The 27739-nt window shown below is 44.8% G+C and overlaps 1 protein-coding gene across 3 annotated transcripts in view; it reads right to left on the bottom strand.

The window, feature by feature from the left end:
• The window catches only part of CNTN1 (contactin 1), a 1059655-nt gene that overhangs the window by 739697 nt on the left and 292219 nt on the right, over positions 1-27739 (bottom strand). For all 3 annotated transcript variants that reach the window (XM_086919467.1, XM_086919469.1, XM_086919468.1), the window contains exon 4: positions 6897-6955. The gene's annotated coding sequence lies outside the window, so the exon portion shown is untranslated. The remainder of the gene's footprint in view (positions 1-6896; positions 6956-27739) is intronic.

Below are 27739 nucleotides of genomic sequence, written 5' to 3'. Positions count from 1 at the left end.
CAGCCTCTGCTCCCACACTGCCAAACTTGTCTGCACACCCCCCGCTAGATTACGAGTTCATTCGTTGTCTGGCAGGCGGTGCTTTGGCGGTCCCATGGCAGTACCTGCTAGAAAGGCACCTAGATGGGAGTGCCAAAGCACGTTCCTGCACAGCATAGGGGTACATATAGGTAGGGGGACACACCATGTGCCCTCCTACATGCATACTCTGTAGGCCCCTTAGTTTTCTCACCACCACACTATTCATGGTGGGCTCACTGCAACGAAAACTGTGGTGGTGAGGAAACTTGTAATATGCTTGGCTCTGCCGCAGCGGCACCAACAGCATATTGCAGCCTCAGACCGTAGCACCACCCCCGAAGAATCACAGTTGCTGCGGTCCAACATCGGTCCGACTGCCAAACTCGTAAAAGGGCGGCCAGACCGTCAGTGCAGCATTTGCCGCACTGCCACCGTGGGTCTGGTGGTCCGCAGGACTGCCAAACTCATAAGCAGGTCCTTGGGCACTGATCATTATTTAACAAGTAATCTATTTGTGAAAGCTAACTGAAACCTGAGCATTTTAAATGCAGTAAAAATTCTTGTTAACTGAGCATCGCAGCAACGGCATCAAAATCGTTGTGCTTATTCTTCAACCAACAGTATATTCATGAAAGCCGAATATTCAAATTGCCCTTTCCGGAAGTGCCATCCACAATCACTGATTTGTATGGTTCCATTTTTTTTAAGAGAGCAAAGCAAGTTTTATATGTAGCCCTGCATACTTTATTATTTTATGTTACAAAGGCAAACAGTATATTGCAGTATTTCACTTATTATTTTCAATAAAGCTTTCTGACTTGAAAAAATACTTGTTTTCAAGATAATTGTAACAAATAAACGTGTAATAAAACAAATTCATAACATGGAAATTGGGCAAGTGAGCAATATAAGAGTACATCACAAAGTTATCCGCTTTGTATCGTTTTCATATTTACATATGTAAGTAGTAGGTGGCCAACTTTTCGCTTAAGTGCAGCGCAAAACGAAAAAGAAAAGAAAATGAAACGCGCATTGCCTCTGAACCTTTGAAATTCTGGATTTCTTACTCCCCCCACCCCCTTTCAACTTCTGTTTTATGTCATTGTTTTTTTTTCATCGCTTTTGGTTTTCTGATTTTCCTCCACTAACCGCTGCATCCTTCCTGAAAGTTGTCATTTCATATAATTTCTTAACTCAATTTACCGTTCGTAGCGGTGCAACACGCATTTTTCACGATCCTTTGCGTTCTTAACAGCAGTCAATTTGGCAAATAAATATTTCCTCACCCACAATTCAAGATTGTTAAACAAGCATCTTCATTAAATTATTACGAGTGTTGCCGAGGAAACTTGAGCAATTCGACTCTCTTGAGATGACTGAGCAATAGTTCTGCTCTTTGCACTGGCTGGTACAACGTGCTGCACAACAATCCACTATTAAGACTCCAACACAGAGGAGCTGTTGTACTTTGTTTCTGCGCTCACCACCAGAACATCCCTTTAAGTATCCCAATAATACTGCATCATAATCCACACTGAACAGGACACATTCAAAGTGTTGCCATTCCCTAGTAGGATCGAAAAATTCCAGCTGTAAGGATTGCTGGCATATTTGGGCATGATCGCTTACCTTCTATACATTACGTTTTTAAGGATTCCTAAATGCCACCAATATCTAACATATCTTCAGATCACAACACACCGAAAAGAGCTTTGCTGGATGCGTTGTAGAACCATTTTGCTTGATGTACGTATAACATCACGTTGCTTGTGATTTTGCCTATTAAGTCATATAGTGCAACTAATTTATGCAGAAATATAATTCGAAGATGGACTAGTCATGCAACATTGTCATTGTCTTGTAACAAAGATTCTGTGTTTGAGTCAGAAATACAAGTGACCATGACTTCCACAACGAATCAATGTGTAAGCTGCATAATGTAATATGGATTGAAAATCAGACTGGTTGTTCAAAGGTGCTCTCACAGAAACTGCACATGCTGATCCCTGGCTCCCTGGGGCCTCATAAGACTCCAGGGGAATTGGAAGACAAAGAGGGCCCTATTTACAAAGGTAAATGTTGTTGTAAACATACATTTACAAGCACATTTACCACTTTCATGTCTGTCAGGAACTCCCAAAGATATTCTTGCCATGATTAAACTCATTTATGAGTGCAAAGATCTGTCACATGTCCTGAATTCTCCACACCAAGAACTCCCACTCAAGGGGTGTAAAAGGAATTCTCCAAGGGGAAAACTATTTTGCAGTGGAGAAAAAAAACATAAAAATATGCATTTACACCGAGGATCCTATTCCCCTTGTGTAAAGTTCTCTGCTGTGGCTTACTCCACCCAGTTGTATTCTGCTGGGAATGTCACATACCTTTCCCAGGAATACACAAGGAAACCAGTACCTGGGACAGGAAGTCTTCTTGCCTACCACTGCTCCCCAGGATTTGCACAGATCTCAGGAAAGGGTGAAAAGAAAAAATGTTTCACCTGCTCACGCCCCTTTTCTGTGACTTCCTGTGACTTGAGAAAAGCAGAGAAATGTGCCAAACCTCTGCATCTGCTCTATGAAAAGAGCTGCTGCATAGTGTAGGAAGAAGTAGACCAAAGGTGTCTGGGAGCTGGTAGTTGGAGGCCAGGCAAAACTTTTGCATAAAGGGAGCATGAAGCACAACCAAGGTGGGGGAGGGTGACAGGATGGCAGAAATACTTCTAATATATATATACGAGGTGCACTTGGAGGGAAATGGGGAGATGATAAGAGGGAGCTTCTGCGTGTGGAGAGGAAGGAATAACCTGAGGGACATTCATGAGGATGCCAGGAACACAAATATTTGTTAATGCTGACGTGAGGGTACATTTTGAGAACACTGAGGGCCCAATTACGATGAGACTCGGATGCAGCCGACCTGCCGACTGAGGCTTTTCGAGTCTCAGTTTCAGTTTCGACCACCACATTACGATGCAGGCAGTCGAGAGTGAAACCGGACGGTCATTCTGGCTGGATTCCGACGGACTCAAGGAGCCCGGAGGCCTGTCCATAATTCCTATGGACGACGTTTTGGCCGAAGAGATTACGATGTCGGTTTCTGACAAGCTGTCCATGTCGGAAAGCGAAATTGGGTGACCCTAGCACACTGTGGTGCCTGCTACGCGGTGCAGGGATGAACAGATTCTCTCATCTGTCTATGGGAACTTGTGCTACAACAGTCTTACCGCCATAGACAAGCTCCTTTAGACAAATGGCAGTATGTGACCGCATCATGTGCGGTGGCATTGTAATGGCGGTGTCGGGACCAACAGAGATCGGTCAGTCTCAAGACTGCAACACATCATAATTAGGCCCTAAGAGAGGTGGAAGTGGTCGCAGAAGACCCAATATTTGTATATTTATTTCAGACTGATACACTTAGCTGTGCAGTACTAGGTAGCAGTAGAACAGAGATATTTGTTTTGTAGTAGGTAGAACAAAAGGCGGAAGTCAGGGGAAGGTCTGAGGTATACCTGTACCATGAAAATTCTCTTCACAATTTTAATCTGTTTGTCCATTGGACATCTCACGCGGAGTGTTAAAGGGAAAGGGACTATATATATATAAATGTCCATATAAATCAGATATATACTGTTAGATATTACTAAGAGGTTGTTTTCCACCATAATATTCCAAGTGACATAGACAACATACACCTCTCTCTCTGTACACCTATAGTTTACCACCTGTGTTTGAAGTATATTTACTATTTTTTAGGGTTTCACAAATATCTGTCCTGCAATCAATGGAATCAGAAGAAAAAGTACATTATAGCCAGGGCTTTGTCTGATATTTCTGGCTAATCCAGAGATTTTAGCTGAAATATTGGTGTAGTGTGAACATTTCCGAAAATAAATGAGGACATTGCTGGCTTTTAAATCATAGCATTTCCACATGAAAAAGAAATGTTAACCAATCGATCATTTACGTCCAATTCTACTGATAATAATAAATCTGTAACATAAAGCGGGTTTGAAGAGTCATATCATTTTAAGGTGCCCTCATCACATTTCGAAGTTTCCATAATATATATTTTTTATATATATATTTCATTTATAACAGTGTAGCCAATATGCCCAACAACCACGACAACCCCAACACCACCGCCCTCCTAGAGAACCTCGCCAACAAAGGACTGAAGCAAATTGTCACCATCCCACGCACACAGCAGGACACACACTCAACCCCATCTTCGCAGGAAGAAACAGGGTCTCCTTCAGCCACACCACAGAACTTCTCTGGACAGACTGCATCCAGTTCTCCTTTAGAAAACCCACCGCACACAAGCAGAAGCTGGAACAAAGTCACTGAAGAACATATCACCTCCGCCCTAACCAGCACTCCACCTCCAATGATGCCAGACGCCAACACCACAGCAAGCAACCTCCACCAATGGATGACCAACTGCACCGGCACACTTGCCCTTCTACAGAAAACTACAGGATGACAAAAAAGCAAGCTGGATCATCACAGCCTCAAGGAATCCAAGCTCTCCTGCCAACGACTTGAAAAGACATGGAGTAACAGCAAAACCAAAGAAACATGCACCGTCTACAGAACAGCCAATGCAGCACACCACCAACTGATCAAATCCCCAAAGAAGAACGTCCTCAAAGACAGAATCCTCTCCAACTCCCACAACTCCAGGGAACTCTTCTCCATCATACAGGAATTCACCAAACCCGGGAGCGAAACAACAGGCATCACACTCTCTCAAGACCTCTGCAACAGACTCAGCTCCTTCTTTCACCTCAAGATTAAGATGCTGTATGACAACTTCGACAACCAAGACCTCTGCAATGCCTCTACCCCCACCCCCAACAATGCCACCCAATAGACCTACTCACGTAGACCTCATTCATGACAGAAGTGGAGAAGTGTGGCTCAATGCTTAGAGCGGCAGACCTTGATGCAGAATGCTGGCCAGGGACCAGGGTTCGATTCCCGCCTCGGCGGGTTTCGGGCTTAAATTCCTCTGACCGGATATTCTCGCCTCAGTGCCGATTCTAAGCATGGGTCCCATGCTGCAACTCTGGGCAATAGCTTGCTTAGTCTCCACAAAGGCCCACTGATACACAAGGGATGCCTGGTTTCACCATGGGATACCCAGGAGTGGACACCCCACAAGGAAAAGCCAGGAGGGGTTCCCTTGTGGTAGGAGTACAAGCGCCGGGATGCCTCCGGGTCACTGTTCGCGCTATACAAATACGCCACATTTACATTTACATTTGACACCATCTCCCACCGCACACTAGCACCCAGACTCCATGACGCCGGCATCTGAGGAACGGACCTAGACTGGATACCTCTCAGAATCGACAGAGACCAGAGACCAGATGCGGAGTACCCCAGGCATTCTCCCTCAGCCCCACCCTCTTCATCATCCACCGTGCCTCCCTCGCAGCCATAGCCAGAAGCCACGGGCTCAACATCGTCTCCTCTGCCGATGACACCCAGCTCATCCCCTCCCTCACCAAGGTACCCAACATCACCAGGCACACCTTTCAAGAAGAGATGAAAGCCATTGCAACCTGGATGAAGAACAGCTGCCTGAAACTCAACTCAGAGAAAACAGAATTCCTCATCCTTGGCCCCACCCCCTCAGCTTGGGACGACACCCTGGTGGCCCCCGCTCTCGGAAACCCACCCACCCTGATGGACCATGCATGTAACCTCTGCATCATACTGGACTCATTGCTCAATATGAACAGCCAGATCAAGCGGTTTCCTCTGCCTGCTTCAAGACCCTCCACATACTCTGAAAAACATTCAAAGGGATCCCCTCTGAATCCAAAGAAAAGGTCATGCACGCCCTCATCACTAGGAGACTGGAATATAGCAACGCCCTCTACGCCGGAATCATCAAAAACTCCTCTGCAGACTCCAGACCGTCAAGAACGCCGTAGCCAGACTAATCCTTGACATACCCGGCAGAACCACATCCCCCAATACCTCTGCAATTTTCACTGTCTTCCAGTTGAAAGAAGAATAACATTCAAGCAGCTCATGCATGCATACAAGGCCCCCTACCACATTGGACCAGAATATCTCAACAACCGTTTCTCCTTCCATGCCCTCAAGAGAAACCTCTGATCAGCCGACCTCTCCTTGGCCACCATTCCACGCTTCCACAGGACCAGAGGGGGTGGAAAGTCATACTCCTACCTCGCAGCCAAGACCTGGAATGACCTCGCCCTCCACCTCTGTCAAAGCATTACACTGCTCCAATTCAGGATAAACTTCAAGACCTGGCTCTTCAGATGACCCCAATGGAGCCGCACTCCCCCCTAGCACCTTGAGAACCTAACATGTGAGTAGCACGCTTTACAAATACCTGATTCATTGATACACTCGGGTATAGTTTGGCAATTATTTTGATTAAATGAGAACTGAACATGTAGTCAGTAACTGTATAAGTGTGTTGCCTAAATTTGATTTCAGTGCCAAATTTGTCACAGAATGAGCTCCAGTGCCTAAAGTTCTGCTCAGAAGTCCGTGGCCTAGTGTGCAGAATACCATGGCTTGAATCCACTCCATGCTTCTTTAATCTACTGCTAGACACTCTCTGCCTCTTTATCTCGCGGGTTCCTGTTTTCTATTTCTTGCTTTAACTAAATATCCAGTGATTAAAATTAAGTGCTGTTTCCCTCAAAGAAGTGAAGATGGGCCCCGCCAGCAACCAGTGCCTCAAATTAAACACTGGCAAGTTTAACAAAGCCATTTTACAGCAGCCTACGTGAAGGCATGTTACATGAAATCTGCAATTCGTTAGTCTTACGCCCTATTGTAAAATATAGGACCGCACTTGTAATTCAAAAGAGACAAAATTCTTACCGTATTTCGCAAACTACCATGGCAGGAACATTAAATCCATCCAGATCCAAAATGTATGCCTAGAATGACACAGGATACAGAAAAATCCAGTTAGCAGAAGCCTTTGATTGTACGTGCGCACACAGATACTCTGCAGCTGAGAAGCTCGAGATAATTATTAATGCTTGTTTAAAATGAAGTGCTCCCACCCTGGGAGGGGGGTGGGGCGGGGATGCGAGAGGAGGGAAGCTACTGACAGTAAGAGCTATTGTACTGGGTTTTTCTAGGTCAAACTTGTATTTCGTGTCTTTTCTTCCTATACACACTTTTAATATTGAATTCGGTTGTTGAATGCTTTGTTGATTTCTGCACTTCTAAAGCCACATCCTTTCGCTATCAAGTTAGGTGCACATATATCGCAACTGATTTCCTACATCTTTGTGAACGCTGCTAAATTGCATACCTCGTAGGAATTAGCCCAATCTGCAGTGCACGATCTTGATCACCCCTCTGAAACTTTGCAAGGTTTGAAAGAAATCAAGCTGTGATATAGATCACACTGCCATTCGAGTTACAGCTATTGGTACACAGCTTAAAAGACTGGCAATCGAATCAGTACCAAAAATTCCAAACTATCATGAATGCTTGCTTGTATTGTAGACATCGAACATGGATGGGGAGCAGTAAACAGTTATTCTACGTAAGGATTGCTTCAAAAATAAATATCTTGCATTTCTGGATAAGACATGAACAAATCCCTTGTGGGCTCCACTGAGGTCACGGGAAGGCAGTAAAACCCTAATTCAGAAAGTTTTCTTTGATTAGATTGTGTGATTTACTCCTGGAAATCCCGAAAGCAGACAGAAGACAGCCAAGAGTAAGTCACACCTGCACACAGAAACCTGAATCTAGCCCTAGTTCTCTTAGTATTATCATGAATCCTTGGAAACATAAATAACAATTGTTATCCATCTACACTCTACAATAAGTTTCCGGATTTTTGTCCTTCCATAAACTATCTCAAGTGCAGCTTAAAACATGTGTGTCTTGGGTGATATGTAGGCTTGAGTAGTTAAAGACAAACAACACATTTCATCAATTGCGTGTTTTCAAGGACTTCTTAATACGCAATTACCTGTGTCACACTTATTTTAATTAATTTCATGTCATTGATTGATATCAGGTGTTTTTTGCCAAGCTTCTTCTACTTCTCAGTATGTTATCTCCATATAGTGCTACTGCATTTTTTCACAGTAGTGAAGACATAAAAGTGATGCGTATTACCTCAAACCAGAGTCAAAATCGACATACACCTAATGGTGAGAATGCCGTCTTGTCCCCTGATGTATAAAAAAAAATTGCAGCTTGTGATTATTTAACTTGATTTTACACACCACTCTGTAAAGAGTCAAAGAGTGAAGTACTCTTTCCCTTCCCAGGAAGGCTCACAAGGAATTAGTTTCACAAGTCATGTCCTGAGGTTTTGAAATTCATAATTATAGGGAATAAAACGTGATTTCTGGTAGCTCTAAAGGTAGGAGAAAGATGAAGAACATGCAATAGAGGGAGGAGCTTCGCGCGCAACCAAGATGGCCGCGTGAGCACAGGGCTCACGAGACCCTCGTAACCTCCCGCATATATCCTGTTGATTACCCTGACTCCTATTTACGTCTTCGTGAAGACGAACCATGGGTGAGGCAAAAACTGCAACCAGAATCCAGATCGGACCCGGGGAGCCGGAGTTATGGCGCTTGGAAGATTGCAGCCCACCCCTCCGTGATGCCTGGCTGTGGAGTTGATACAAAAAAGCGTTGGTCCGGGTTCATGTGTGACTCATGTGCTGTATATGGTCTGTATCATATTGATCTGACACTCACCACAAAATCATTTACCATGAGTAAACTCACATTAGTACAAATAAATCAAAGAAGTGGAAACTTTTCTATGCATTTATTTATGCATAGTCAGTATTAACGCAATAGTATTATTTGCAAGCATTAGTCAATTAACTTATATCAAATATTGTGAAACACACAGAAGTACTTGAATGCAATTGTATAATCATTACATTTCAGAGTGCTCTCAATAGGAAGGGAAGGGAAAGTGTGGAAATTGTGAGGGACCGGGTAAAGGTGGTGTGACTTTTTTAGAATATCACGTTAAAATCAAAAACGCCTTTACAATCAACATGTACAAGGTTCCAACATTGCATCAAACATAGGTCTAATCAATACATTTCTTTATATCCTATGGTGTGCTGGGATGGCGTAGTCTACGTTTCGACCCCCGAAGTACGCTAGAAGGGTAATTGTTGCCTCATGCTGGGGTCTTCATCAGGACAATGTGAATTGAGAGCATTAAAGGACGGTAGACATCTGTGCCGTCATTTTCAGACGGTGTACTCCCCTGTGTCAGACAGGCTGGAGGAGAACTCTCACTTATTGTTGTGGGACATTGCTCTTCCGAGTCTTTCAGATGCAGATAGAGAGCAAATGGATAGTGCAATAACTGCTGATGAGGTAACCCTTGTGATCCGCTCCTTGCGGTCTGGTAAAGCATGGGTCCTAACGGTCTGCCGATAGAGCTATACAAGTTGCGGCCTGACAAGATAGCTCCCTACTTCAGAGATATGTTTCTAGAGTCTCGTGAACGTGGTTCTCTCCCTCGGGATCAGCGACTTGCGACGTTTGTTGTTATACATAAGGAGTGAAAACCGAGAGATAAGTGTGGGTCGTACCGACCTATATCTCTTTTGAACGCAGAGCCTAAGATTCTTGCAAAAGTTCTGGCCAATCGATTGATCACTATTATTAGCGATCTGATCCATCCGGCTCAATCCAGTTTTATTCCCCATAGAAACACTGCGCTGAATCTTAGGCACCGGCGTGGAGTTCACGTGAGGGCTGCGACGCTACGTGAGCCGGCCATTTTGGCGTCGTTGGATGCCACAATGGCTTTTGATACTATTGAATGGCCATATCTGTGGGCTGCGTTGGCTAAATTTGGGTTTGGTCCCGGTTTTATTGGCTGGGTGTGGCTTCTTTACGAGGACCCCCTTGCGCAAATCGTGGTGAACGGTTGCATCTCGGTTCCGTTTGGTCGTGGGTGAGGTACTCGTCAGGGGTGTCCCCTATCACCGCTCCTGTTCGCCCTAGCCTTCAAGCCCCTCGCTGCATGGATCCGCTGGAAGTCCTCGATGAGGGGTATTCGGTGGTCCTCTGAGTATGAAGATCGCATCTCACTCTACGCATTTTGCTATATCTGACTTCGCCCAGGAAATCGTTGATAGTTTTATGCGATGTCCTGGCCTCTTTGGGATTATTAATTGGACAAAATCCTATTTGTACGTTCTTTCTGGCGACGTTCCCCTCCTTCCACGTAACTGCCCCATCCAGGTGACACAGACGGGATTTAAATATCTCGGTATAATGGGTCTCTATGGACCCTGTGACTCGGTATGAGCGGAATCTTCTCCCACCTCTGACCAGATTGAAGCAGGACGTCGCGGGTTGGTGTAGGCTTCCGCTCTCGCCGCTGGGACACGCGGCCCTCTTTAAGATGATGTCTCTGCCTCGTTTTCTTTATGCCCTCCAAAACACTCTTGTTATAGTCCCTGCTAGTTATTTTCATAAAGTTGAAGGTCTTCAAAGGAAACTGATATGGGACGGTAGACCTCGTATTTTGCTGGCCAAACTAAAGCTCCCGTGGTACGACGGGGGTATTGCTCACCCTGGCATCAAACGATATTATTGGGCATCTCAGTTGGGGGCCATTATTCACGGTATGTATGGTCACGAATTGAACCCTGTTTTCGCTATGGATAGATGGCTGCTGCCTGGGGGTAACTACTATAGGGCACAATACTCGAAATCAGTGGTCAAGTCTTTGTCGGGGCCTACGAAGACGGCAGTTCGTATATGGCAAGACGCAACTAATTCGATGGGATGGAAGAACCGCTTGACTTTAGTGACCCCACTTTTCGACTCTGATAGACTTGGTAAACTGTGGAAGACTAAGGGGTTTGATAAGTGGAACCTCATTGGTATTAGCAAGGTGGGAGACCTCAGGGTTAAGGGACAAGTGAAATTCTTTGAGACTTTAAGGACGGAGTTTGAATTAGGGAACTCAGAGTATTTGATGTCAGTGGAGAAGTGTGGCTCACCGGTTAGAGGAGGCAGTTCATGATGCAGAGGTCAGACCCGGGACCAGGGTTCAATCCCAGACGCGGCAGGGCTTTGAGTTCAAAATGTCCACGGACTCGATAATTCTCGCCTCAGTGCCTACTCGAATCGTGGGTTCACACTCTGCAACTCTGGGCAATAGCTTTCTTAATCTCCACTATGGCCCCACCACGATGGGATGCATGGTCTTGGCCTTGGGGATGCCCAGTAGGGGTAATCTCGCAGGGAAAGGCCAGGAAGGGTTCCCAAAGCAAGCGCCTTGAGACCTTACGGTGAAAGGCGCTATATAAGAACGTATGATTTACCATTTATTTACGAGTTTCGATAGGGGAGGTGGTCCCTGAGTCGTCCCCACTTGAAGATAGATTGCTGGATGGTCATATTCCAGACAGTACTATTTCCCTTGTCTATAAAAAGTTGATCAATGATAGGTCAGACCTCCTGCTGTCCTTAAGTGATCTCTGGGTCCGTGACGGCCTCGAATTGGATGATGAGGACTGGCAATCGGCGATCTCCTCTCCCAAGGAGGTCGCGATTCCAGCAAGACTTCGGCTGGTTCAGCTCAAGATTCTTCACAGGGTGTACATCACGGACCCCCGTCTGGTTCGGATGGGCTTTTCTGAGGAGGGTCTGTGTAAGTGGGGATGTGGGCAGGTGGGGACATTTCTTCATATTATTTGGGAATGTCATGAAGTCGCGGTTTATTGGAACGGGGTGTACGATGTAATGAAAGAGGTTACGGGTATTGCTCTCTTACCGGAGGCCAGGCGCTGCTTGTTAAATATCTGGGCGCCTACAGATTACAACGCAGTCCAGACCCAGTGGGTAACCCTGGGGGCCATGATTGCTAAGTGTGATATTGCACAGTTGTGGGGGTCCCAGAGGCCACCTACAGTTGAAGTATGGAAGGAAAACATGGACTGGTGCATGTTTAGGGAAAAAATTTTTTATCTAGCCTGGGGCGGCCCCCGGAAATGGCATAGAGTGTGGAGGCCATGGAACAGGTATCGTGGAGACATATGTACACCACCTGCAGTGGATAACATCGATATCCCACTCTCCCCCTGACCCCACATTAATGTTTGCATTATTGTCTGTTTACTGCTTCGCCCCTGTTCCCCTCCCTTCCTTATAGTGATTACTGATTATTTGATGTACTGTTTATCCAACCTCGTTTGAACAAAGCACTCTGTATATTGTTTTCTTGCTTTGCTTGTTATACTTAATAAAAATAAATATAAAAAAAAGAACATGCAATAAATCTTGAGGTCAGAATTTATAGATATTTTGGATCGGAGAATCCAATGGGGACCTCTCCATCTCACTGTTAAAGAATGGAGAGGCAGATTGCCTATTCGTGGGAGCATAAGCGAACGATTCACCTTACAAGAAATGATATAGTTGGGTTTTACAGACACTATCATTAGCATTAAATCTTCTATTTGTTTTCTGATTTCCATAATATTCTATGTCAAAGGAAAAACTTATCCTATCAACTTGAACTTTAAGAAAATGATGCAACTGACCTGGAGTTCATGACTTTATAAGCACAAAGTACAATTATATCTCACCAGTGCAAACATAAAGTTACCATCGAAAAGTAATTTTTCATCTGGTCCAGATTAAAAATTCTTAAGGAGAATAGCCCTTACCTGGCACATGGAGGAGCTTGTAACCTCAACAAATTATATTTTTGTGAACCTGATTATTAACACTAGGTAATCCAAGCTGTAATCTAAGAAATTGCACTGATATAGCTGAGTTCAGACTCTGAAGCTGTCCTAAAAATGGCTTTCACCCCTTTTAAGTATTCAATGAAGGCTGGGTGCTTTTTGAAAGAAAATATTCAAGTGTAATGTATCTGGTCTCTGGTGGTTCTGAGATGTAGTGCGGCAGTCTGACTCTCAGTGTTCTGACTGTGAGGAACAAGCATATCCAGTCTAGGGCTGTTCCTCAGATACAGGCGTTGTGGAGTCTTGTGCCATGTGTGCTGTGGGACATGGTGTTGAAGGCTGCTGATAGATCCAGGAGGTTGAGGGCTGCCATTTGGCTCTAATCGAGGAGGGCACGGATGTCATCAGCAGCGGCACCACCAGCATATTACTGAGGATCTGACTGCTGCGCCACTGCCAGGGAACGCTGGCTCCCTCGCAGCTGCGGCAGTGCAATGGTGGTCCAACAGCCAAAGTTGTGATATGGCAGTTGGACCGCAGATGCAGTAGTGGCTGGACCACTACCATGCCCACGAGTCATGTGGTCCTCAGACCACCATACTCGTAATTAGGCCCTTAATGTCCACCATCTTCCCCAAATGTGTTTACATTGGAGTGGTAATAGTAAATGTCACCCTTTAGTATCCAACATTTTCTTAAAAATAGTTTATGTTGAAATGTGATTATTTAATTTTAGTGTGAAATCCTTAGTTTAACTTCTATTTGTATATAATAGAAATAGTTTATGTCATTTTATTGTTGGTGATTAGAGATAGAAGGAAAAATAGTAGCATTTTTGGAATAAATAACATTAATAATTATACATTTGTATAGAATAAAGACATATAAAAAATGTCAAATCTTATTTATGTTTTCAATGTGTAATGTATATAGTCTTGCATTTTATATTTATATATATAAATATATACATATATATATATATATGTATATATATATATATATATATATATATATATATATATATATATTTATATATATATATTAAGGGTGGGCGTAGTTCGCGTAGTAGCGCTACGCGAAGCTACGCGAAGTGCACTTCGCACTACGCGAACTTCACATAGCACTACGCGAGCTGCGTAGTAGCATGTTCGCACTGTGCAAGATGCGTTTTCAATGATTGCACAGTGCGGACAAGCATCCGGCACTGTGCAATAATTGAAAACGGCATCTTGCACAGTGCGAGCTGTAGTTTTCTTCTGCTTGAGTAGATTATTACTCAAGCTCAATGATTGCACAGTGCGGACAAGCATCCGGCACTGTGCAATCATTGAAAACGGCATCTTGCACAGTGCGAGCTGTAGTTTTCTTCTGCTCGAGTAGATTATTACTCGAGCTGCAGCTTTCTCAACGCGAACTGGTAGTTTCTCATTGAGAGCGGTCGCGAGCATGCACAACCACTCACAATGAGAAACCTTACCTCCCTGTGTTGAGAATCTCGCCGGGATGTAATTTTGCTTGCTCGCGGTCGCGAACATGATGATCAGGACTGCAAACAAGCAAAAAAATGAGCGCTGCACTACGCTACGCTGCACTACGCATGTTCGCACTGTGCTACGTGCAGCTCGCGTAGTGCGAAGTTGCGCAAACTGCGCAAACTCCGCGAGTGTAGCGTAGTGCTTCGCCCAGGCCTAATATATATATAAATAAATATAAACGGTTCTGCCGCGGGAGTAACGCACAGTCAGCAAGCGCGCCAGAGGCTTTCCCGACCTGAACCTTCCTTTGTTGGTCGTGACACACGAGAAAGGGAAAGCGGCTGCCACCGATGACCGGCATCGGTATGACTCTGCAGGTGAACTTAAAAATGGTTTGCCAAACAGCACACGGACTAACGGACAATTTTAAATGAAATATGAAATTGAAAAACACCGCCTAATCGAGGGCAGACGAGCTACTGCTGTTAAAGGACCACAAGATCCAGCATGCCCCTAAACATACAATAACCATTGGAGGTCTACAAATAAAAGGAACATTGGCAATTGTTGTGGGACTAACAGCAGTGATGGTGTAAGGGGTGACCTTCGAGAAAGTCCAAGGATGGACGAAACGCGTCAGGCAATTCACCCAAAAGAAAATAAAAGTACCTGTTTGCAAATCCGTGAGTGTGCGACTCCGTTTCCTACGTTGGTGGGAGTTGGTGAGATATTCGGCGGTGTGGTTCTGCCGCGGGAGTACCGCACAGTCAGCAAGCGCGCCAGAGGCTTTCCCGACCTGAACCTTCCTTTGTTGGTCGTGACACACGAGAAAGGGAAAGCGGCTGCCACCGGTGACCGGCATCGGTATGACTCTGCAGGTGAACTTAAAAAGGGTTTGCCAAACAGCACACGGACTAACGGACAATTTTAAATGAAATATGAAATTGAAAACACCGCCTAATCGAGGGCAGACGAGCTACTGCTGTTAAAGGACCACAAGATCCAGCATGCCCCTAAACATACAATAACCATTGGAGGTCTACAAATAAAAGGAACATTGGCAATTGTTGTGGGACTAACAGCAGTGATGGTGTAAGGGGTGACCTTCGAGAAAGTCCAAGGATGGACGAAACGCGTCAGGCAATTCACCCAAAAGAAAATAAAAGTACCTGTTTGAAAATCCGTGAGTGTGCGACTCCGTTTCCTACGTTGATGTGAGTTGGTGAGATATTCGGCGGTGTGGTTCTGCCGCGGGAGTACCGCACAGTCAGCAAGCGCGCCAGAGGCTTTCCCGACCTGAACCTTCCTTTGTTGGTCGTGACACACGAGAAAGGGAAAGCGGCTGCCACCGGTGACCGGCATCGGTATGACTCTGCAGGTGAACTTAAAAATGGTTTGCCAAACAGCACACGGACTAACGGACAATTTTAAATGAAATATGAAATTGAAAAACACCGCCTAATCGAGGGCAGACAAGCTACTGCTGTTAAAGGACCACAAGATCCAGCATGCCCCTAAACATACAATAACCATTGGAGGTCTACAAATAAAAGGAACATTGGCAATTGTTGTGGGACTAACAGCAGTGATGGTGTAAGGGGTGACCTTCGAGAAAGTCCAAGGATGGACGAAACGCGTCACGCAATTCACCCAAAAGAAAATAAAAGTACCTGTTTGCAAATCCGTGAGTGTGCGACTCCCTTTCCTACGTTGGTGGGAGATGGTGAGATATTCGGCGGTGTGGTTCTGCCGCGGGAGTACCGCACAGTCAGCAAGCGCGCCAGAGGCTTTCCCGACCTGAACCTTCCTTTGTTGGTCGTGACACACGAGAAAGGGAAAGCGGCTGCCACCGGTGACCGGCATCGGTATGACTCTGCAGGTGAACTTAAAAATGGTTTGCCAAACAGCACACGGACTAACAGACAATTTTAAATGAAATATGAAATTGAAAAACACTGCCTAATCGAGGGCTGACGAGCTACTGCTGTTAAAGGACCACAAGATCCAGCATGCCCCTAAACATACAATAACCATTGGAGGTCTACAAATAAAAGGAACATTGGCAATTGTTGTGGGACTAACAGCAGTGATGGTGTAAGGGGTGACCTTCGAGAAAGTCCAAGGTTGGACGAAACGCGTCAGGCAATTCACCCAAAAGAAAATAAAAGTACCTGTTTGCAAATCCGTGAGTGTGCGACTCCGTTTCCTACGTTGGTGGGAGTTGGTGAGATATTCGGCGGTGTGGTTCTGCCGCGGGAGTACCGCACAGTCAGCAAGCGCGCCAGAGGCTTTCCCGACCTGAACCTTCCTTTGTTGGTCGTGACACACGAGAAAGGGAAAGCGGCTGCCACCGGTGACCGGCATCGGTATGACTCTGCAGGTGAACTTAAAAATGGTTTGCCAAACAGCACACGGACTAACGGACAATTTTAAATGAAATATGAAATTGAAAAACACCGCCTAATCGAGGGCAGACGAGCTACTGCTGTTAAAGGACCACAAGATCCAGCATGCCCCTAAACATACAATAACCATTGGAGGTCTACAAATAAAAGGAACATTGGCAATTGTTGTGGGACTAACAGCAGTGATGGTGTAAGGGGTGCCCTTCGAGAAAGTCCAAGGATGGACAAAACGCGTCAGGCAATTCACCCAAAAGAAAATAAAAGTACCTGTTTGCAAATCCGTGAGTGTGCGACTCCGTTTCCTACGTTGGTGGGAGTTGGTGAAATAAATATATATATATATATATATATATATTGTGATCAAGGGCTTCCGAGCCCGAAACGCGTCATCTGTCGATTGCTGCTGATAAGGTTGAATAAATAACATCTTGCCTACAAAGAAGTGGTTCGCTTCTCCTTCTTCGCCGCCGAGGCTTTGGTGGAAGTGGTTGGAGTTTTGTCTTATATATATATATATATTTCCATTCTGACAGTCTTCAACAAACTGGCACCAACTCCGTGAATAATTTTGGCACAGAAGGCCATTTATTCAAACAAGGTTAGACGCGTTTCGGCGGTAGGACCGCCTTGTTCACTGCATAAAAAGTTCTGTTAGTGGAATGCCCAAATAAACAACCACCATTATCCCTTGGTTACCATGGCAACCAAAACATTTCATAGACATAGAAGCCCCTCAGTGACTATGAGACAAGACAGTGCATAAATTAAAACACAGTGAGGAAAAAATACAAACAACAAAATATTTATATAAGACATTTGTGTTTCCCTAATTATACAGTATGAGTTAGAACAATCACTCATATGTGATTAAAAAGAAATATATCTATTCTGCCTACGTCCTAACATCTCGAATAGACGTTACCAACGGCCCCTCACAAACGCCAGGGATACCTGGTTTCACCTTGCAGACTCCCAGGAGGGACTATCTCACAGGGAAAGACAGGACGGGTTCGCCAGCGGTCTATAGCGCTACGAGGCCTGCGGTGCGGGTAGCAGTGCGCTTTACAAGACACACAATTTACAATTTTATTTTACAATTTACCTCGTGTGTGATGAAAAAAGAAATAACGGTCATGGACATAGAAGTGACACAGGTAGTTCATGTGTTGCCTCCCTCCTGTATCCCTGAAATATATTATATAGTCATATATGTTTGTTGCGCACATAATAAGGGAAAGTTTAAATGACATATGGACTTATGCTAAAACAGGGATTTACAAATCAATCTGCTATTGAAGAAACGCGCTATATGTCGTTCCTGATGCAGATGTAGCAGCTCCCTCCTTGCACCGGGATAAGGCTCTTAGGTAATATCTTACGGTTGTGCCTGTCTACTCCTAGAATGGGAGTAAAAGGTCATAGGGGGAAGACGGGTTGTGCCCTTGAATGTGCGGATACTTAATGAAAAAAAGGAATAGAAGGGAAAGGTGCTATCACACAGCAGGGACTATCCTGCCGAAGTGGGCTTGCGGTACCAAATAGATGTCTACGGAAGGGAAACAAAAATTATATATAAACTGAACCTGATCGGGGGACAAAGTGTATCGTGGTACCAGAGGGGAAAAATAAAAATAAAATAAAAAATAAAAAAGAATGGGGATAATGATGAGATAAAGAAAATGAATAGGGTGTGAGAACTTTACGCTCTGAGGAATGGATAGCAGTGGGGAGGCGTGAGTCCCAGACTTAGGGATCACAGGTGGACATTCAGCGCTTCATCAGCATTCATTCCTTGCAGGTTTTTGGAGTTGAGGAGAATTATATATCTCGATTCCAATCTCCGTAATGCCAGTTGTCGGTTTCCTCCACTTGGATTTTTGGGAACATTGTCAATGAAAAAGTAGGAGAGGTCGTGGGACTTACCTCAATGGCACGAATTAATGTGGCGTGCCACTGGGTATGTCTGGTCATCATTCGCAATAGCCCCTAGGTGCTGTAGGATGCGAACCTACATAGATCTTAGAGCATGTGCATCATAAAATGTATAAAGCAAAATCTGTTTTGCAATTGTAGCTGCCACAAATTATGTACGGTGTTTGTCTGAAAGGCATGATGACAGATTTCATGTTGGTACCATGTCTGCAGGCCTTGCATCTACTGCACTTAGTGAAGCCTTTGGGTGACTGTAACCAATTATGGCTTTTTACTACGGATGGTGCATTGCATACCAATTCCTGGTGCATAGACTTAGCTCTTCTAAAACTTATTGCTGGAACTTTGGGGCAGGTGGGTCACAATATTGGATCACTTCGAACGGTGTTCCAATGCCTATAGATTATTTTTCTGACTGTGGTGTGGTAGGCATTGAACCCTGTGATGAGTCTAGGTGTACCTGCTGCATTAATTTTAGTTTGTTCTTTGTCTTTAAACAATAGGTCTTCTCTTATTACTAGCTCACTTCTGGTTTTAGCTTTGGCTAGAGTTTCAGTTTTGTACCCCCTCCTCTGTAGTCTGCTAAAAAGCTCATTGGTGGATTTCCTTAAGCCTTCTTCTGTGCTACAGTTAAGTCTCATTCTGAGACACTCAACGTAGGGGATACCTTCCTTGACGCTGTTGTGGTGGAAACTGTGAGCGTGCAGTATTGTATTTCCTACATACATTTCTATATCTGGAAACTGAATACAGGTTTTGCTGGTGAGACTGGTGAATGTCAGGTTTAGAGTGTTGTTATTGAGTTGTTTGGCAAATTGTTCGGCACAGTCTATTGTTCCATGCCATAGAATGAATATATCATCTATGTAATGGACATAAATGTCCACATTTTCAGTCATAGCCGTTTTTTGTGTCGTCATGAGTACTTGCTCCTCCCACCAGCCCATATGCAAATTAGCCTAGCTGGGGGTGAAGCAAGTACCCATGGCTGTGCCCTGTAGCTGTTTGTAAAACAATTTGTCAAAGATGAAATGAAATGAAATGAAAAAAGAACTTGGTTAAGCGCACTGCAGCCAAGCGGCTTCCTGGGGCTGGGGATTTGAACCTGACTCACAGAGGGGACCCGGGGAAGCTAACAGGAAAATGTCTGGGAGAACAGGAAAGTTTTAGGCTCTTTACGGAAGTGAGTAAAGATGGGGATAGAACGGATGAAAAGAGGAAGACTGTTCCAGAGCCGGGGGGCCAGAACCGAGAATCGGGTGCCTCCCGTTCTGGATTTACGGAAGCGGGGGACGTGCAAAAGAGAAAGAGAGGAGGAACGGAGAGTGCGGCTAGGGGTGTGAGGAGTGATGAGAGAACTGATAAAAAGAGGAGCTGAGTGAGTGTGAGCCCGAAAGGCCAGACAGGCCAATTTAAAAAAGGATCTAAGGTGCACAGGAAGCCAATGAAGGGACTTGAGTGCAGGGGTAATGTGGGCAGATTTGGGGAGGCGGAGAATGAGGCAGGCTGCCTGATTTTGAATGGCCTGAAGACGGCGGGTTTCATAAGCGGGTATGCACACGTACAAGCCATTCCCATAGTCAAGTCGGGAGGTGATAAGAGCCATGACTATGGTTTTGAGGGCGATAATTTATGAAGATAAATACATTGTTCACAAGGCACCATTCTACCATATGCAACAACATAAGTGAATGTTCTTGTAAGTTGATCGGTCTCTTATTCAAATAATGTTGTAGGGCATTGAGACCATCCCTGTGTCTAATGCTTGTGTATAACGAGTTGATGTCAAGGGTCATTAACACACAGTCATCATCCCAATTAACATCGTAAATTTTAGTCAGGAAATCACCAGTGTCCTTGATCTGTGATGGAAGTTCACAAACTAATGGCTGTAGGAAAAAGTCAATAAATCGTGATGTACTTTCAAACAGGCACCCAATGGCTGCGATGAATGGCCTTCCTGGTGGATTTGTGGCGTTGTTGTAGATTTGTGGGACTAGATATAGTTGGGGTGTCACTGGGTAATCAGTTTTTAAATATTCAAATTCCGGTTTAGTAATCAAATTGGCACTTTTCCACTGCATGCTGGGAAATGCAGGCCATCTGTGGAGGCAGAGACGATTCCGGGCCATGTTTTCAATGTAGCCTACACTACTTCAGTATTTAGGAACTGGGAAAGGACTTAAAGAAAGGACTACGAGCAACAGTGGCACTTTTAAAACAGAGGGGCATTTGAAAAGGGAACCCTCCGAAACGCGTCATGCCTAATGTTTTAATAATAAAGAATGGTGTATCCCGAGCCCCGTGGTGCTGCCTCATTCTTCTTTGTGGAGGAGGAAGCCTTGGGATGGATATATATACACTGGGGCGACATTTAAACACATCAAGTGACTCAAAGGTATTTACTAGCCACTACAATATGGCGGCGTAATCCAGGATGCACAGGACGCCAGTCCTATTTTGATTGTTACCACTGGGTGTATGGAAAGGGAAGTGTACATTGCAAACGTTACCGTGACCAAGCCTTACGGCGAAACGCGTCGGCTTTTGTAACCCTTGTTGCTTAATAAATTAATTTGAAGCATCCCGGAGTGTCCCGACCCTTTCTGAACCTGGAGGGTATGAGGAAGCTTGTTGTTGTATTACAAAAAACGCTGTTTTTCTGGGAGGGACCGCCGCGTCGACAGAGCCCTGGACTACCGGCAACTGTTGTAACATATATATATATATATACATATATATATATATTTCAACTTAAAATGCACTTTTTTATCTGGGAAACAACATATTTTTATGCATTTTTAATATAACCTAATAAATGTACATCATACATTTTTCAACCTAAGTTTTTTCAGTATCTAATAAATAGGAATTTAATTCACTTTACAATTTAACATTTTTGTACAACATTATTTGACATATTTTACATGTTTATTATTGTTTATTATTTTTTAATACATTCATACAGCACTTGTCAATTATTTCCCATTCAGTTTTTTTCAGCTGCCATTTTCTTTACCGCTACTTTTATTTTGTCTATTTGCGAAATTTTTACTTTAATTTCCAGGATGCAGGTCACTTTAAGGTACTGCTGTTTGTTCGAACAGGTATGCCCTTTTTAAAGGCATTTTATAAATGAGTTATGGGCGGGGAAGAAGTCTAGAGGTCAGTTATGGTGTTATTTGTGCTTTTTCTTCACATTTTGTTGCATTAATAGCAGTGTGTTCCCAAGTGTGTAGTTTTGGGTTTTGTACACTGTTTTAGTAATGTATGGGTATTGTTAGATCAAGGTGTCTCTAGTTATCAGAGGTAGGTACCAATGTCCAAATAGGGACCCTTGCTTCTAGTCAGGGTAAGGGGAATACACTCTATAGATAACCCCTGCTCACACCCTTGGTAGCTTGGCACGAGCAGACAGGCTTATCAAAGGCAATGTGTAAAGTATTTGTACCAACACTCACAGTAACACAGTGAAAACACCACAAATGGACTCCACACCAGTTTAGAAAAATAAAGTATCTTTATCTAAACTACACAAAAAACAACATTCAAAGTTCAAGAATATGATTTTAAAAGAGTTCTAGAGTTTGCATCAAAGTAATCCACAGTTGCGTCACGTTTAGCCCAAAGTACCTGTGGGTGAGACAAAAAGTTCCAAATGGAAGCTGCAGCGTTGAAAAACAAGCAATGCGTCATTCCTGAGACCCTGGGGAGGCGATGTGACGGCCCCGCTGGATGCAGCGGATGTGTTGCAACGAATCCAGTCTGTATGGGGAGGGATGCAATACCTTGTATGGATTCGGGTACGCATGTTCGGTAGGAAACGTCTCGCACAATCACGATGCGACGATCTTCGGGATGGCGATGATCTCAGGTGCGGCGATGATGCGCAGCACAGCTTCGATCTCCTCTCGCAACCCCTCGATGCAATGACTCTACGACGATGTTCGCAGCGACGAGATGCAGTCCGCAAGCAGGCAGTGCGGCGATCTCACCCAACGAAGACAGACTCTGCGACGATATTCGCAGTGACAGGAATCTTACCGCACCGGGGTGATGCATTCCGCAAGCGAACGATGCGTCGGCTCTTGCAACGGCAACAGGCGTTGCGACGATCTCGATCTTTGCGGCAGCGAGAATTTACTCGCACTGTCGGGGATGCGCTCCGCAAGTGAGCGATGCATGAAAATTGCAGATTGTCTTCTTTTCTCCTTGTCCAGCTCCCCAAACAGCAGGCACAACTTCCAGAGGCCCCACAATTGGATCAAGCATTCTAGGTAGGGAAGAACTCATACAGCAGAGGTCAGGGGAAGCTGAGGGTGAAGTCCTTTTGTTCCTGGGACTTCCTAACAGGGAGCCAGCTCTTCTCAGGCCCTTTGAGATCTCTTCAAGCAAGAGTACAAAGCAACAGCAAAGTCCTTCCCCTCTCCTTGGCAGCAAAGCAACTGCAGGTCAGCCCACAAACACACAGCAGGACAGTCCTTCCTCTTCAGTCTTCCAGCTTTCTCCTTGGCAGAGGCTCCTTCTTGATTCCAGGATGATCTAATTGTCTGTAGTCTGGGTAGCCCTTTTTACCAGTCTTTCTTTTGTTGTCTGGAGGCAGAGAGGCCTTGGTTTAGTCAGAACCAGTTCTGGTCAGTCCTGGAGTACTTTGTTTTCCTGACTTCTTCTTTCCTTTCAGAGAGAGGGTCAGGGTTGTCAGCCACCCTGCAGGGGGTGGAGCCAGCATTGTGGAAGGCAGGCACAGCCCTATTCAGGCCCAAGTGCTATCCCCTCCCACCACTTCAGATGCAGATACAGCTATTCAGCCTAGGGCTGACTCATCCAGCCCCCTGGGGGCTCCCCAGCCCCTGTCACTCACGAACCAGACAGTCAATTCACAAACAAGCAAAGGCATACAGAAAGGTCAGACAAGAGAACAGCCACTTTCTAAAAGTGATGTTCTCAAACACTTCCTAAAAGGTGTGTTATTAAATTCTGAGTTCAGGGATACCAGAATGTTATCTTCTATCTTGCTCCTATGGGAAGATATGCAGGTAAACATTATACACAGCATTCCCCATTATAGCCTATGGGCAAGATAGCCCTCTCAATAGTGAAAAATGAAAATTGCTGTAATTCACTACCAGAGCAGGTCACACACACCAATACATGCTCTACCTTTCATATACACTGCACCCTGTCCAGGGGGGTACCTAGGGCATTCTATAGGGGTGTCCAATGTATACAGAAAGGGAAGGGTTAGGCCTGGCAAGTGTGGACATTGGCCAGGGCAGCATGGCAGTTAGCAACTGCACTCAGGCACCGGGGTGGCAGGCCTGAGCCACCATTTTAGGGCTACTCATGTGGGTGGCACAATCAGTGCTTCAGGCCCACTAGTAGCATTTGAATCACCAGCCCTGGCACCCTCAGTGCACTTTACTAGGGACTTCTTGGTAATACAAATATGCCAATCATGGACAACCAATCACAATAACAATTTACTCAGGGAGCACTTACACTTTCACACTGATCAGCAGTGGCAAAGTGCCCAAAGCATCTGTAAAGGTAAATGTGGTAAATGTGTTGTATTTGTATAGCGCGAACAGTAACCCGTAAGCATCCCGGCGCTTGTACTCCTACCACAAGGGAACCCCTCCTGGCTTTTCCTTGTGAGGTGTCCACTCCTGGGCATCCAATGGTGAAACCAGGCATCCCTTGTGTATCGGGGGCCATTGTGGAGACTAAGCAAGCTATTGCCCAGAGTTGCAGCGTGGGGCCTATGCTTAGATTCGGCACTGAGGCGAGAATATCCGGTCAGAGGAATTTATGCCCGATCCCGCCGAGGCGGGAATCGAACCCTGGTCCCTGGCCAACACTCTGCATCAAGGTCTGCCGCTCTAACCATTGAGCCACACTTCTCCACTAAACCAGCAAAAATCGAAATCCAGCACCGCATCATAAATACAGGAGGTAGAGGGAAAAAGTCAGGGGAGACCCCGCCAAAGATGCCAGGTCTAACAGGTATCTTATGTAATATTGTGTCATGTTAATTTTTTATGATGATTGAATGTAATGTATATGTTTTTTTGGGTTTGCAATGTGTTTTACAGGTGGTTTTTTTTGTTTACTTTAGAGGTTTTTGTCTACTAACGTTTTCCTATGGGCATTGAGAGTTGCCGTTTTTTTTTTAAGAAAATCACTAAAACCAGTATTTTTAATTTTGATTTTTTTAAGGTTTCCAGGAGAGTTTCATTTTTTAAACACTTTTTCGTTTTTATGATTCCTAGATACTATGGATTGCAACGAGAAACCTCTATTGGATTCATTTTATTTTTGCATTTTCAGGGGGATTTTTTCAAATCGTTTCTCTTTTTGGTGGATTATTATTTTGATTACACAGATACAGATGAAGATCTGAAGCTACAAAACAGTAAGCCATATTGATTTTATTTGTTTTGGGTGGAAATGTTATATTTTTAATGTTTGTGTTAATATTATGTGAATGTTATGCAGATTGGGTGGTTAAAGTGTTTATTTATTTTACGTGGGGGATTGAGTTTCTCCTTTGAGCTTATTAGTTGATGAGGTTTACAGTTTTGATGTAAATAGTTTATATATTATTTTATTATCTCAGTCTTATTTAACATTAAAGCTTTAATGAATGTTTAGACTAATGTACTAAAATATGATGCTTATTAATTACATAAAAAGGATTTGTGATGTTGGTTTGTTATTTTTGTCAGTTTTGTAGGACTTTTTTTGTGCGTTACTATTTATTTTATGATATACTTTTGCTATTACTTCTACGTAATCTACTCCAGGCTTTTTTTTGCCTTCCGTTTCCGAGTTTCCGGGTTGCTGCGTGTAGCTGTTCCTGTGGCTGCCACTTGTTTCTCTTTTTCGTTCTCATTCTCTGGCCCGGCCGGAGCTTGTGCCGGAGCTTGTGCCTGAGCCCTCTCCACCTCGGAAGCAACCTGGTGTCCTTGGGACCGGGAGTTGCTGGTGGCGTGCAGTGTGTAACAAGTGGTGTGCGGCTGAGTCTCCAGGAGGACTTGTGGAGCAGCGCTTGAGCCCCCCCCCCACCGCGGAAAGCAGCCTGGGACCGGGAGCAGTGGCGTGCAGCTCTTGGAGAGCTCGAGGAGCAGAGTTCGGAATCACAGAACCCGGAAGCGGTTCGGAACGTTCAGAGCAGTTGGTGTCCCATAGCGGCTACCTTCAGCCTTTCCAGCTCTGCTATCTGCTTGTAGCCTGCAGTTTTTACGGTAGGGCCCAACTCATCTTTGCACCTTCATGTTTATCGCACCAGGAACTTCTAAGTGGCAGGTGCAGTGAAAAATAAAACATAATTGCAAGGTGGGCGTTGCATCTTCCCTGCCGTAACACCGCTGATTAAGTGGCAAGCCTGCTGTAAGGTTACGCAGACTCGTAACCACCCCCCGCAACCCCTGCAAGCCTTCTTGTGGCACTTGTGCACTCAGCCCAAGGGAAAGTGGTGAGTGGTAGCAAAGCTTGCAGGGTATTGCTACGCTCCCCTATTCTCCAGCTTACAGAGCTAGCTTCTCATCTGTGGTCCCTGTGGTGCCTATTGTGTGTGCTCAAGTAAAGGGGGGGGGGGGGGTCTAACAGGAGAAGAGCTGAATCTGATCGGTGCTGAGGAGCCAAGGAGAGGACGAGCTGCAGCTGTGATAAACGACTGTGTAACCCACTCCTGTGTTGGAGATAGCTGAGTACTGAGAGAAGCGGACCCACGGACGGAGTGGCTGAGTGGAGGGAAAGCCTGACGCCCCTGCCCCAGCCCCTGCCCCTGCCCCAGCCCCTGTCCTTCCACTTGCCATTACTTACGGTTCTCCGGTACTGCCTCAGCCACCATAGTCCCGGCTGCTAGACGGGGGTCGGCGTGCGGTTCTTGCCTGAATCGCTGCTGAATCGCCCAGGCCCCGGGTGAGGTGGCATGAGGGGCAAAGTGGATGTGAACTATCATACTATAAGGCGTTGGCATTGACGGAGGTCCGAGTAGATCCAACTAAGCTTTTCCCCTCGCCCTCGCACCCCATGTACATCCAATGCCTGACTGAGTCATTTTTCCTGTGACAATAGTGTGGTTAGCTTAGGAGAAGAAGAGTGGTTTTTGGTCCTGGGCTGCCTCCTATGCCAGTGACGAAAGAGTTCTTATCTTAAATGGATGCTGTGTTGTGATTTGGAGCCCTGGAACCTGAGACTTGAAGTAATCAGACTTATTTTTTTCCCTTCTTTAGCCCTCTATGGTTGCTATATGAACTGTGTGAGTTTTATATTTATATTACCGCATTATATATTTTTTCTTTATTTTATTTTTGTACATTCTTTATGACCACTGGATTGTTTGTTTAATTTTATTGCATTCACTCTTGCCCTAGTATTTGTTGTTTCTCTTTATATCATCCCTAAATATAACGACAGCGAAAAAACTAAGGTCTGGGTGGCTACTGGTAGGTAGGTCTTGCTCAAAGACTAAATCAAATCCTCTACGAAACAATGATGTTTCAGGCCTGCTGTAAAAAGGAAAATGTCAACTATTTAGTTTATGGGAAAGGGGAAAGGATAGAATTCCCCAAGCTGTATCAAATATTGGAGACAGTAATGGAGATGGAGGAGTGATTGGGAGAGGGGTCAGCAATTATGTTGAATTAGCTGAATTGGTAAATACGGCAGAGGCTGCAGAACCACACACTGTCGGGGAGGGAGGGTCCCTCGGTCCCTCGGAACCCCCGAGGGATTCGGCACGAACTTCTGGGGATCAAAATAGTTCTCCAACTTTCAAGGGATCCTCTGGACCTATTTTTAAAACAGCTGAGGTGGTTTTGCATAGACCTCTACCTGCCCCCAGTGGAATCATAGAAGAACCTCTCGGTCCCTCTTTGGTTGAGGAAGCTCGAAGTAATGATTTCACTTTTTCTGACCTAGATCCAGAGCTCTGCAGGAGATATATCACCTGTGATACTAGTAAGATTATAGAATCAGCAAATACCCCAATAATAACAGCTCCTATAGGACTTCAATTATTCAGTAGTACTCCATCTAATAAATTCAATTACTCTCTATTGCAGCCACACACCTCTACGAGCCCCGATCTAAATATTACTGATATCCAACTCAGTCAAACCACTAGGAAGAACATACTAGTCTCGGACTTTTTATTATCTTTAGAACATCTACTATCCTCCATTCTAATGTTAC

Source organism: Lissotriton vulgaris, chromosome 1_1 (assembly GCF_964263255.1).
Source record: "Lissotriton vulgaris chromosome 1_1, aLisVul1.2, whole genome shotgun sequence".
NCBI lineage: Eukaryota > Metazoa > Chordata > Amphibia > Caudata > Salamandridae > Lissotriton > Lissotriton vulgaris.
The sequence above is the reverse complement of the archived record's forward strand: the minus strand, read 5'-3'. Positions and strand labels throughout refer to the sequence as shown.